Source organism: Somniosus microcephalus, unplaced genomic scaffold (genome assembly GCF_052327205.1).
Source record: "Somniosus microcephalus isolate GS21.2 unplaced genomic scaffold, FLI_Smic_1.0 scaffold760, whole genome shotgun sequence".
Lineage (NCBI taxonomy): Eukaryota > Metazoa > Chordata > Chondrichthyes > Squaliformes > Somniosidae > Somniosus > Somniosus microcephalus.
Window position 1 is genome coordinate 31,064 of NW_028225947.1, and position 13,584 is coordinate 44,647.

Genomic DNA, 13,584 nt, shown 5'->3' on the forward strand with positions numbered 1-13,584 from the left:
TTTTTAAATTTAATGAATAATGTTAGAACAAAATAAAGAAAAAAACATAACTCCTTATTTAACTAATAGCTTTCTCAAAATATTTATGTTTCGAAATTGTGGCACTTCCATTCATTACAAATAGGTAACAATGTAAAGTTTATTGAATTTGATAAATTTAAGAATATCAACCAGGTCCGTATGAAAAGTGACTCAGACAAACACAAAAAAGTATTGGGTGAAATATGCTGTACAATATTATTACATGAATATTTAACATATCCACTTTTTTTTATTCGTTCATGGAATGTGGGCATCGCTGGCAAGGCCAGCATTTATTGCCCATCCCTAATTGCCCTTGAGTAGGTGGTGGTGAGCTGCCTTCTTGAACCGCTGCAGTCCGTGTGGTGAAGGCACTCTCACAGTGCTGTTAGGGAGGGAGTTCCAGGATTTTGACCTAGCAACGATGAAGGAATGGTGATATACTTCCAAGTCAGGATAGTGTGTGACTTGGAGGGGAACTTGGAGGTGGTGATGTTCCCATGCGCCTGCTGACCTTGTCCTTCTAGGTGGAAGAGGTCGCGGGGTTGGGAGGTGCTACCGAAGAAGCCTTGGCGAGTTGCTTCAGTGCATCTTGTAGATGGTACACACTGCAGCCACGGTACACCAGTGGTGGAGGGAGTGAATGTTTAAGGTGGTGGATGGGGTGCCAATCAAGCAGACTGCTTTGTCCTGGATGGTGTCGAGCTTTTTGAGTGTTGTTGGAGCTGCACTCATCCAGGCAAGTGGAGAGTATTCCATCACACTCCTCACTTGCGCCTTGTAAATGGTGGAAAGGCTTTGGGGAGTCAGGAGGTGAGACACTCACTGCAGAATACCTAGCCCTGGCCTGCTCTTGTTGCCAAGTTTCTGGTCAATGGTGACCCACAGGATGTTGATGGTGGGGGATTTGGCGATGGTAATGCCAAGGGGCAGTGGATAGATTCTCACTTGTTGGAGATAGTCATTGCCTGGCACTTGTGTGGCGTGAATGTTACCTGCCACTTATCAGCCCAAGCCTGAACATTGTCCAGGTCTTGTTGCATGCGGGCATGGACTGCTTCATTATCTGAAGAGTTGTGAATGGCACTGAACACTGTGCAGTCATCAGTGAACATCCCCATTCCTGACCTTATGTTGGAGGGAAGGTCATTGATGAAGCAGCTGAAGATGGTTGGGCCTAGGACACTGCCCTGAGGAACTCCTGCAGTGATGTCCTGGGGCTGCGATGATTGACCTCCAACCACCACAACCATACTCCTTTGTGCTAGGTATGACTCCAGCCAGTGGAGAGTTTTCCCCCCGATTCCCATTGACTTCAGTTTTACTAGGGCTCCTTGATGCCACACTTGGTCAAATGCTGCCTTGATGTCAAGGGCAGTCATTCTCACCTCACCCCTGGAATTCAGCTCTTTTGTCCATGTTTAGACCAAGGCTGTAATGAGGTCGGGAGCCTTGGCGGAACCCAAACTGGGCATCAGTGAGCAGGTTATTGCATGAACCTCTTTTCTCCACTGTTTTAACAAGGGGTTAACTATCCCCAGTGAAGTACTGGCATAAGAGGGAATAAAGCCATTTTGTGATAGGATAGATGTAGGGAAGATGTTTCCACTTGTGGGGGAGTCCAAATCTAGAGGACACAAATATAAGATAGTCACTAATAAATCCAATAGGGAATTCAGGAGAAACTTCTGTACCCAGAGAGTGGTTAGAATGTGGAACCTGCTACCACAGGGAGTAGTTAAGGTGAATAGCATAGATACATTTAAGGGGCAGCTACATAAGTACATGAGGTGGAAAAGAATAGAAGGATATACGGATGGTGTTAGATGGAGCAGGGTGGGAGGAGGCTCGTGTGGTGCACAAACACCAGCATGGACCAGTTGAGCCAAATGGCCTGTTTCTGTGCTGTAAATTCTGTGTAATGGCCTCGCCCCTCCCTATCTCTGTAATCTCCTCCAGCCCCACAACCCCCCGAGATAGCTGCGCTCCTCTAATTCTGCCCTATTGAGCATCTCTGATTATAATCGCTCAACCATTGGTGGCCGTGCCTTCTGTCGCCTAGGCCAGGAATTCCCTGCCTAAACCTCTCCGCCTCTCTTTCCTCCTTTAAGACACTCCTTAAAACCTACCTCTTTTACCAAGCTTTTGGTCACCTACCCTGATTTCTCCTTATGTGGCTCGGTATCAATTTTTTTGTCTTATAATACTCCTGTGAAGCGCCTTGGGACGTTTTACTACATTAAAGGTGATATATAAATACAAGTTGTTGTTGTAAAAATACAGCAATGTGGGATTTTAGTGCTGAAATTTGAATTATCAGATAATTTGAATTAAGTCATTTTGAATTAAAGAGTAGACTTTGAAAGTAATTTACTGAAGTAAATAAATTGACATGATAATAAGTAAGGTAAAAGCAACAATCTTGTTTGAATCTCTAAGTCTTGTGATGTCACATTCTAAAATTCTAAGTGGCTTGCAATCCCCTACCATTAATGTTGTTTGACATGTCGTGTAGGTGAAGACAGTCATAAAGCAGCAAATAGTCTTTTAACTCTTTTTAGCCTGATATACAATTTTATATGAATGAAACACCCTTAGCAAGGAGCTGGGAGCTATAACCAAATGTTGAGGTTCAGGTGATGTTGATAAATTGTCCAGGTTCTGCTCTTTGTGATTTGACGAACTCTGAACCCTTCACTTCTACTGTCTTGTAACTCCTTTGTGGTATTTGTTTTCCTATGTATAAATCCTTCAAATACCACCAACTTTCTCAAAGGCAGATCATTAACAATCTATCCTTTTTTGGGATACCTTCAAGAATGCATTTTACTGATAGAGGCTAAGCCAGAAAACTACAGAATACAACACCGAATGTGAGGACAATTCTGTACATAATGTACAGAATGAGTGGCTAGCTGTTATGAAGAACAATTTGTTATGAAACTTCAGAGTTGCTGTATCTATTCAGAGAATAAAAACATGCTATATAATTGGTAGAGCAGAATAACACCACAGGCACTAAGACCTTGAGGAAGCCTTTCAGAGGACAGTAGGATCATTCAAAAAAGGCATTGCATCATTTGAATTAACTGAATGCAGTTAGAGGTTACAACAGATTGAACCTTGTACAGAAAATCGTACATGTTTGCTGTTTGTGGTTCATTGTTCATTACTGAATGTCCTCTTTTTATCAAAATTCAGTTGCAACAAACAACAACATATATGTGGTACATAAAGTGAAAATCAAAATCAAAACTGTATTATGTGACAGTTGATATCATATAATGTAGTAGGTGCAGGTCACTGTAAACAGATTTATGAATTTATCCTTTAGCAGCTTCTGATAGCCCTGATTTTAGGCTCCATTACCCCCATAAATAAAAAGAATCAGGGTGTAACAGAGTGGAAATTATGGGCGGAGATTAGTTGTGCTCAATTTACACCCACAGAGGTAAATTTTAACTATCGGGCGGCTGACATAGGAACAGAGGAACAAGAGTAGGACATTCAGCCCCTCGAACGTTCTCCGTCATTCAATTACATCATGGCTGATCTGTATCTTAATTCCATCTACCCCATTTGACTGATAAAGCAGCTAGCCAGCAGGCCGATAGTGCTGAAAGCAGGCCCGTCCACTGTGAGGCAGGAATCCCGCTGGGACCCTGCTACAATATTTCAATTATCTGATCTGAAAATTCACTTGAGTAAGCACCAGCCAAGTCAGACACATGAAGATGTTGCTCCTGACAAATATAGCATTTGTCACTTACTTGATGCACGTCATAGAGTCATAGGGGGCAATTTTGCCGGCGCTCAGGGGTCGGGTTTGGAGGCGGGACTGCTGGCAAAATCAAAAAGATTGGCAGCGGGTCCAGAACCCGCTTCCAACCCACCTCCAACCAATCTTCCCGGGAGTCAGGTCCCCGATTTGCGCAGGGACCCGACTCCTAGCAGCAGGAAGAGGATTATAGCCACTTAACTGCTTGTTAACAGGTAGTTAACAGGCAGTTAAGAGGCTTTTTCCAATTTTGACACTTCTACTGCGGGCTTCCTGACATCAGGACACCCTGCCAGGGTAAGTGTGGCATGTTGTGGGTCTACTGTAATGTTTGTGTATAGATGACAGCTGCAGAAGTGGTGTGAAGGATCCAATGGGACACTGGTGAGTTGCAGAGGTAAGAAAATGTTGGGAAAATCATTTTTAATGTGCTTATAATTCTCTGTACGTGACAAGCTTTGAAGTGTTTGTGTAGTCCCACCTCATTGGGAGAACCTCTCTCACCAGTGACAGATCGCTTCTGTAACCTCACCTGCAGCTGCCATCTGTTTTAGCCTAAGGAGAGAGTCACTGGAGAGCCTGAGTGCAAGGGCTCACTTTTGTACAGTGATTGTCAGTGTTTGCAGCACCTCAATGCTGTCAAACACTGAAAAATCATGTCAAACAAAAATGAGCATGTCCCCTTTAAGAAAACCGGCAGGTGACGTGTCATCAACTGATGCCATCTGACATTGGCCGGCAAGCTCACGGGGCGGGCTTAACAAGGCCAATTGACGCAAAATAGCATCTGTGCGTCGGACGTCGCTGGGGACAGGACTAGAACCCAAAAGGCAGCAGTCCCACCCCCAACGCGCCTCTTCAGGTAAAATCCCGACCATAGAGTCATAACGGCACAGAAGGAGGCCATTTGGCCCATCGAGTCCGTGCCAGCTCTCTGTAGAGCAATCCAGTCAGACCCATTCCCCCGCTCTATCCCCGTAGCCCTGCAAATTTATTTCCCTCAAGTGCCTATCCAGTCTCCCCTTGAAAACATTGAGTGTCTCCACTTCCACCACTTCCATCGGCAGCAAGTTCCAGGTCATCACCACGCGCTGCGTAAAAATATTTTTCCTCACTTCCCCCCTGTATCTTTTGCCCAAAACCTTAAGGGGTAAAAGTTGGGTAGCGCCCCCCCTTTGGGGTGCTACCTTCACCAGGGCGCTAATTTTAGCACCCTGAAAAAGTTAGCGCCCCCGTGGCCGATTTTCCCAGCGGCCCAAGAGGGAGGAGGAGCGCTACTGGAAGTGCCCCGCTCCATCTTGGGGCACTGCGAGCCAATATCGCGGCACATTGCGCCGCGGTACTGCAGGCCTTCCACCCCATATTAAAGGGGGGGGCCTGGCGCAGCGCGTCCCGGCGCCCAGCAGGGCCACCAGGGATCGGGAGTGACGGCAAACGAGCCCAGCACTCAAGAGAAGTGAGGGGCTCACGAAGATCAGCCGGCACCCCGCTGGGGGGATTCACGGGGGCCGGGGATAGCAATGGGGGCAGGTGCTGGCAGGCGGCCAGCAACAAAATGGCCACCCGCCACCTCCCCTCTAACTAGCACCGCCCCGGCCACAGGTAGGCCCCCCTGACCCCGGCGGACATAGCGTCTGGCGGTAAGTCGGGTGGGTGCCACCCAATATTACAGCTGGGGCGCGAGCGGGGCACTGCGCATAGCGATGATGTCATCGCTGGCAGCGCTAATGGTTAGCGCTGCCGCTAACCTCCCACTGAATTTCGCGGGAGGCGTTAGCGGCACCGCACCCAGACGTTACTTGATTTGTGCCTCCGTTAGCGCCCTCACAAACGGGAGGCGCAAACCAACCGAATTTGTGCCCTATATCTGTGTGTCCTAGTCCTTGTACCATTAATTAGTGGGAATAGCCTTTCCCCATCTACCCTATCCAAACCCATCATAATCTTGTACACCTCTATCAAAATCACCGCTCAACCTCCTTTGCTCTAATGAAAATAACTCAAGCTTCTCCAACCTGTCCTTGTAGCTAAGATCCCCCATCCCTGGAACCATTCTGGTAAATCGTCTCTGCACCTTCTCAAGGGCCTTCACATCCTTCCTAAAGTGTGGTGACCAGAATTGGACATAATACTCCAGTTGTGGCCTAACCAGCGCTTTATAAAGGTTCAGCATAACTTCTCTACTTTTGTACTCAATACCTCTATTTATGAAGCCCAAGATCCCATATGCTTTGCTAACCACTCTCTCAATATTTCCAGCCACCTTCAGGGACCTATGCACATTAACTCCCAGGCCCCCCTCTTTAAAACTGTGCAATTAAGTGTATATTGCCTCTCCCTGTTCCTTCTGCCAAAATTCATCACCTCACACTTCTCTGTATTAAATTCCATCTGCCATTTGTCTGCCCATTCTGCTAGCCTTTCTATGTCCTGTTGCAGTCGATTGGTATCATCATCACTGTTTGCCACACCCCCAAGTTTGGTGTCATTGGCAAATTTAGAAATTCTACTCTGTATTCCAATATCCAGGTCATTTATATATATATCAAAAAAGCAGTGGCCCCAGCACTGACCCTTGGGGAACACCACTGTCTACCATCCTCCAGTCTGAAAAATAGCCATTTACCACAACTCGCTGTTTTCTGTAGTATGCCAATTCCTTATCCAGGCTGCCACTGACCCACCTATTCCATGAGCCTCAATTTTGTTAACTGCCTTCTGTGTGGTACTTTGTCAAACGCCTTCCTAAAATCCATGTAGACAACATCCACTGCATTCCCTTCATCAATCCTCCCTGTTACTTCATCAAAAAATTCAATTTGTGTGTGGCAGGCTACCCAATTTTGACAGATATCCCATACAGTGGCTTGGAAGGATCAGGTAGAACAAAAGCACCATGCTATGGTGACTTTCACTTCTGTAAATGTCCTCTGCAGATCATCCTGCAGCAGATGATACAACTCTGCGAATGTCTGAATGTGAAGCAGAGGTGGTGAAAACTGATCTCTTCTGACATGCCCAGGTAGAGCAGAGGATTCTATAAACATGGGTCCCAGGGTAGTAATTTAAAGAAAGAAAAATTTGCATTGATATAGCACGTGTCATGACCTCAGGACATCTAACTACTTGTCCCTCATTCCATAATTGCACTACACTGTCATACAAGTTAGTAAGTGTATCTTAAGGTGTGTTTTTTAGAAAACTTCTTTAAGCTGCATTTTAGCAGCTAAGCCCCAGTCAGTATAGCAGTATTTCTCTGTCTTTCTATTAAAAACTGTGTGTTCACAGCCAGCTTGTAAAGTGCTCCTGTCTCGACCCCACCACTGCCTCTGTGTTGCCTGAAATACAGTCTTGGATGAGTCACAATTTATTTCAGTTAAACATTGGGAAGACCGAAGTCATCATATTTGGCACCTGCCCCAAAATCTGTAACCTTGCCATTCATTCTATCCTGCTCCCTGTCCACTGTCTCAGGTTGAACCAGACTATTCGCAATCTTGTCATCCTATTTGATCTTGAGCTGAGTTTCCCACATACCCTCTTCATCACAAAGGCCATCTACTTCCACCTCTATAACACTCTCTCCCAAAAAGGCTGTGGTTGCTGAATCAATTGAAACTTTCAAAACTGAGATTGTTAGATTTTTGTTAGGTAAGGGTATCAAGGGATAAAGAGCAAAGGTAGTTAAATGGAGTTGAGACACAGATCTGCCATGATCTAATTATCCAGAAATTCGGGTCCCCATGGGTGAGTACACGCTGGGTACTCACGCGTAGGCCCAACGAAAGTGCCGGTTTCGTGCATGCACTGCGCATGCGCGGGAAACCGGAACTTCCGTTCCCTTAAAGGAAGGGGTTCACAGGTCGAACGTGTGTGCCAGAGAGGCAGCGCGTACACCTGGAACTTCCGTTTTTTTTGCAGGTTTCTCCGGGAGGGTAAGTCTCCAGGAGCTATGCTTCTAAAAAGCAGTCGCAAGGCCTGCTTTTAACAAGGTAAGTAGTGAATTAAGTAAAATTAAAACATTTTTTCCACAGGTTTATTATTTTTAAATACTTTAAAGAAAGGTAAGTTTATTTTTAGCCCTGTTAGAAACTGTAATTAATTTTTTCAAAAATTTAAATTATTGTTTAAAATAGTTATTTTATGTAATTTATAGTTATTTTAAAAATGTGATTTTTTAAAAATTTATTTGAAGTTTTAATTATGTTTTGGGGCTGAATTGTATTCATAGATTTGACAGGTCTTCCTGTCAAATCTATGAATACAGATTCCCTGCTACCATTGGCTCTCCATGGCCCACGTGATCCCAGGGGATGCTTCGAACTAACTGTGCCCCTGGGATACACAAGCACTGCGCGTCGGCAGTTGGAGCAGGCCCAGGATCGGAATCCCACGCGGGCCCACAGCACAATGGCCGGCGCGCTAGGTAAGTGCAGGTCGGAGGCTTGCACCCGCGGGAAGCCTCCGACCCAAATTTCTGGGCCATTGAATAGTGGAACAGGCTCGAAGGCTGAATTGCCTACTCCTGTTCCTATATTCCTAGCCCAGCTACCGTTAAAACCCTCAGCCATACCTTTGTCAACTCCAGACTCGAGTATTTCAATACTTTCCAGGCTGACCTCCCATCCTCAACCCGCCGCAAACTACAGCTCATCCAAAACTCTGCTGCCCGTGTTGTATCCACAGTAAGTCCCTCTCACCCTTCACCGCTGTGCTTGCTGACCTACATTGACTCCCATTCCCCAAATGCCTCAAATTTGAGATTCTAATCCTCATGTCTAAATCCATTCATGGCCTCGCCCCTCCATATCTCCATATTGCTGTAGCCTCCCCCAGTCCTAAAACCCTCTGAGAACTCTGCATTCCTTCAACTCTGGTGTCTTGTGCATCTCCCTCACTTTGCCCCATAATTGGCAGCCATGCCTTCAGCCTTACACTCTGGAGTTCCCTCTCTAATCCTCCTGCCTCACCACCCCTCTCTCCTTTACAAACCTCCTTAAAACCCACTTCTTTAGTCAGCCCTGCTAATATCGCCTTCTTTGACTCGGCATTCAATTTTTTCTGATTATGCTTCTGTGAAGCATCATGGGACATTTTTGTACCTTAAAGGTGCTATATAATTGCAAGTTCTTGTTGTTCTTCATCTTGTTCTTGCTGTAGAGGCCTCCTCTGTCTCCATTCTGTCTCCAGTGGCTTACCTGTTGAAAACCATAGTTTTTGATGAGGCCTTCAGCAGTGGATCTTGGTTTCCGAACTTACATCGAGTCTACAGCAGAGAAACAGGCCATTCGGCCCAACTGGTCTATTTATTTATTTTTATTTGCTCATGGGGTGTGAGCGTCGCTGGCAAGGCCAGTATTTATTGCCCATCCCTAATTGCCCTTGAGAAGGTGGTGGTGAGCCACCTCTTGAACCGCTGCAGTCTGTGTGGTGAGGGTACTCCCACAGTGCTGTTAGGGAGGGAGTTCCAGGATTTTGACCCAGCGACGATGCAGGAATGGCGATATATTTCTAAGTCAGGATGGTGTATGACTTGGAGGGGAACTTGGAGGTGGTGGTGTTCCCATGCGCCTGCTGCCCTTCTCCTTCTAGGTGGAAGAGTTCGGGGGTTGGGAGGTGCTGTCGAAGAAGCCTTAGCGAGTTGCTGCAGTGCATCTTGTAGATTGTATGCACTGCAGCCACGGTGCTCCGGTTGTGGAGGGAGTGAATGTTTAAGGTGGTGGATGGGGTGCCAATCAAGCGGCCTGCTTTGTCCTGGATGGTGTCCAGTTTCTTGTGTGTTGTTGGAGCTGCACTCATCCAGGCAAGTGGAGAGTTTTCCATCACACTCCTGACTTGTACCTTGTAGATGGTGGAAAGGTTCTGGGGAGTCAGGAGGTGAGTCACTCACCGCAGAATACCCAGCCTCTGACCTGCTCTTGTAGCCATTGTATTTATGTGGCTGGTCCAGTTAAGTTTCTGGTCAATGGTGACCCCCAGGATGTTGATGGTGGGGGATTCGGTGATGGTAATGCTGTTGAATGTCAAGAGGCGGTGTTAGACGCTTACTTTTTGGAGATAGTCATTGCCTGGCACTTGTGTGGCGCGAATGTTACCTTACTTCAGAGATAATCAGAAGACCAAGGTTGTGCACCTGTGCTCTGATGGCAATTCCTGATCTGGCACTTGCGTGGCGTGAATGTTACTTGCCACTTATCAGCCCAAGCCTGAATTTCGTCCAGGTCTTGCTGCATGCGAGTACAGACTGCTTCATTATCTGTGTAATCATCAGTGAACATCCCCACTTCTGATCTTATGATGGAGGGAAGGTCATTGATAAAGCAATTGGAGATCGTTGGGCCTAGTACACTGCCCTGAGGAACTCCTGCAGTGATGTCCTGGGCTGAGATGATTGGCCTCCAACAACCACAACCATCTTCCTTTGTGCTAGGTATGAATCCAGACAGTGGAGTGTTTTCCACCTGATTCCCATTGACTCCAGTTTTACTAGGGCTCCTTGATACCACACTCAGTCAAATGCTGCCTTAATGTCAAGGGCAGTGACTCTCACCTCACTTCTGGAATTCAACTCTTTTGTCCTTGTTTGGACCAAGGCTGTAATGAGGTCAGGAGTTGAGTGGTCCTGGCAGAACCCAAACTAAGCATTGGTGAGCAGGTTATTGGTGAGTAAGTGCCACTTGATAGCACTGCCGATGAGACCTTCCATCACCTTGTTGATGATTGAGTCAGATGTGGCTCAGTGGATAGCACTCTTGCCTCTGAGTTAAAAGGTTGTGGGTTCAAGTCCCACTCCATGAGACTTGAGCACAAAATCTAGGCTGACACTCAAGTGGAGTGCTGCATTGTCAGAGGTGTTGTTTTTCAGATGAGACTTTAAAGCGAGGCCCTGTCAGCTCCTTCAGGTGGATGTAATAGATCCCATGGCAAGATTTTGAGGAAGAGCAGGGGAGTTATCCCTGGTGTCCTGGCCAATATTTATTCCTCAATCAACATAACAAAAAAACACAGATTATCTGGTCATTGTCACATTGCTGTTTGTGGGAGCTTGCTATGTGCAATTGGCTGCCGTGTTTCCTACATTACAACAGTGACTATACTTCAACAGCACTTCATTGGCTGTAAAGTGCTTTGGGATGTTCCTGAGGTCATGAAAGGCACTATATAAATGCAAGTCTTTCCTTTTTTTCTTTTGAGAGTAGACTGATGGGGCGGTAATTGGCCGGATTGGATTTGTCCTGCTTTTTGTGGACAGGACATACCTGGGCAGTTTTCCACATTGTCGGGTAGATGCAAGTTTTGCAGCTGCACTGGAACAGCTTGACTAGAGGCACGGCTAGTTCTGGAGCACAAGTCTTCAGCACGACAGCTGGGATGTTGTTGGGGCTCATTTCTTCATATCACATGGAATGAATCAATTTGGCTGGAAACTGGCTTCTGTGGTGGTGGTGGGACCTCAGGAGGAGGCCAAGATGGATTGTCCACTCGGCACTTCTGGCTGAAGATTGTTGCGGGTTCAGCCATAATTGAGGACGCCAATGTTCATGGAGCCTCCTCCTCCCATTAGTTGTTTCATTGTCCACCACCATTCATGACTGGATATGGCAGGACTGCAGAGCTTTGATCTGATCCATTGATTGTGAGATTGCTTAGCTCTGTCTATAGAATGCTGTTTCCGCTGTTTAGCATGTATGTAGTCCTGTGTTGTAGCTTCACCAGGTTGGCACTGTTCCTTGCATGTTCTTCTACACTCCTCATTGAACCAGGGTTGGTCCCCTGCCTTGATGGTAATGGTAGAGTGAGGGATATGCCAAGCCATGAGGTTACAGATTGTGGTGGAATACAATTCTGCTGCTACTGATGGCCCACAGCGCATCATGGATGCTCAGTTTTGAGCTGCTAGATCTGTTTTGAATTCATCCCTATAGCACGGTGGTAGTGCCACAGTAGGTTTTTCCCTCATGTTGGTTCCCTCACCACCTGCCGCAAGCCCAGTCTGGCAGCTTTGTCCTTCAGGACTCGGCCAGCTCGGTCAGTAGTGGTGCTACCGAGCCACTCTTGGTGATGGTCATTGAAGTCCCCCACCCAGCGCACATTCTGTGCCCTTGCTACCCTCAGTGCTTCTTCCAAGTGGGGTTCAACATGGAGGAGTACTGATTCATCAGCTGAAAGAGGGCGGTCTTCTTCTTCTTAGGCAGTCCCTCGGAACCGAGGATGACTTGCTTCCGCACTAAAAATGAGTTCTCAGGTGACTGATTAGTCCAATGCGGGATCTACAGTCTCTGTCACAGGTGGGGCAGATGGTGGTTGAAGGGGCAGGTGGCTGGGGTGCTTGGGCTGATGTGTGCTCCTTGCGCTGCCTGCGCTTGGCTTCCGCTTGCTCCCGGTGAAGAGACTCGAGGTGTTCGGCGCCTTCCCGGATGCTTCCCCTCCACTTTGTGCGGTCTTGGGCCAGGGATTCCCAGGTGTCGGTGGGGACGTTACACTTTTTCAAGGTGGCTTTGAGGGTGTCCTTGAAGCGTTTCCTCTGCCCACCTGGGGCTCTCTTGCCGTGCCGGAGCTCCGAGTAGAGCTTTTTTTTGGGAGTCCCTTATCGGGCATGCAGACAATGTGACCTGTCCATCAGAGCTGATCGAGCGTGGTCAGAGCTTCGATGCTGGGGATGTTGGCCTGAGCAAGAACACTGACGTTGGTGCGCCTATCCTGCCAATGGAGTTGCAGGATCTTGCGGAGGCAGCGTTGGTGGTACCTCTCCAGTGGTTTGAGGTGCCTGCTGTACATGGTCCATGTCTCTGAGGCATACAGCAGGGCGGGTATCACTGCTGCCCTGTAGACCATGAGCTTAGTGCCAGGTTTGAGGTCCTGGTGTTCAAACACTCTCTCCCTCAGGTGACCAAAGGCTGCACTGGCACACTGAAGGCGGTGTTGGACTTCGTCGTCGTCGTCTGCCCTTGTTGACAGTAGGCTCCCAAGGTATGGAAAGTGGTCCACGTTGTCCAAGGCCTTGTCGTGGATTTTGATAATCGGGGGACAGCACTGTGTGGCGGAGGCAGGTTGGTGGAGGACCTTTGTCTTACGGATGTTTAGTGTAAGGCCCATGCTCTCGTACACTTCGGTGAAGGTGTTGACGATGGTTTGGAGTTCGACCTCCGAGTAGGTGGTAATCAGCAGGAGCTTTCCTTGACATGTTTGACCTGAAGCCATGAGACATCATGGGATCCGGAGTCAATGTTGAGGACTCCCAGGGCCACTCCTTCCCGACTGTGTACCACTGTGCCGCCACCTCTGGTGGGCCTGTCCTGCCGGTGGGTGATGGAGGATTCTGCGACGTTGGCTAAAAGGCATGATTCTGTGAGTATGACTATGTCAGGCTATTGCTTGACGAGTCTGTGGGACAGTTCTCCCAACTTTGGCACAAGTCCCCGGCAATGTTCCACCTAACTTTTTTTTGGGTGCATGGTCCCTTTAACGGGCTGCACGAAATCTCCCATTCAAAAGCTGGTAAGCAGCCTGTGCTGGACCTTCAGCTTAACGGGAACATTGGGTCCCAGATGGACTTTGCAGGGACAATTGGGCTGGATGTGCCTTTGTCATGTTCAGTGCTTAGGACGATGCCGGGTGGTCCGTCCGGTTTTATTCTTAGTATACTTCACTGCAGCAGTTTGCTACAACTGAGTGGCTTGCTAGGCCATTTGAGAGGGCAGTTAACCACATTGCTGTGGTTCTGGAGTCACATATAGGCCAGACCAGGTAAGGACGGCAGATTTCCTTCCCTAAAGAACATTAGT